The sequence below is a fragment of the Lepidochelys kempii genome, chromosome 1, assembly GCF_965140285.1.
Source record: "Lepidochelys kempii isolate rLepKem1 chromosome 1, rLepKem1.hap1, whole genome shotgun sequence".
In the NCBI taxonomy this organism is placed as follows: Eukaryota; Metazoa; Chordata; order Testudines; family Cheloniidae; genus Lepidochelys; species Lepidochelys kempii.
Window position 1 is genome coordinate 67,387,410 of NC_136380.1, and position 723 is coordinate 67,388,132.

A 723-nucleotide genomic window follows, 5' to 3' on the forward strand; every position below is an offset into this window, starting at 1 on the left:
GTCTTTGCCTGGGCATGTTTGCTGCTAAACGTTACCTCATTCTTGGACGTATGCCAACACTTCCAGTGTGCTTATTGTCAACATTACCTTGGGCATGCCTGGACTTGTTCAATACTATTAACCTTGCACATGCTCACTGCTGTTATTTCATCTCAGAGCCATAATTACCTCATCTGACCCTACTGCCCATGTTCCTGGCCATTTATTTTGTGGCCATACTATACTATACTATATTAACTGGGCATGCTCCAGATTTGATCTACTTAGTTGATTTTTATACTGAGTATGCTCATGATCTGCAGCTTCCATTTTAAGGTGGACTGAGTCCTGCTTATTTGGCATAGAGATTAGGCACACAAAATGGAGACTAGAGAATTTCTCAAGTAAAACCTATGGGAGCTCCACTTCAGCTGGGCACATGCCCATTTGCCCCTGAGTGGAGATTTTTTTTGGTAGCCCACGCTCTGTACACCTTCATGATCCAATCTGAGGCAGGGCAGATCCACCACTGCTCCAGTTCCTTCTTGACCACCTACAGCTAGAGAGGGAGCTGTGTCATGTCCACAAGTTAGCATACCCCTAGTCTTTGCTAGGTTTCCATGCCTTATTCTTGATTTCTATCTTTATTTTACTTTTTAACTTGCCTTGCATACTTTTTTCTTTTTTTTCTCCTACATGAGTTCCACCCTCCCTTTCTTTTTTGTGGTCCCCCTCCCTCTTCCC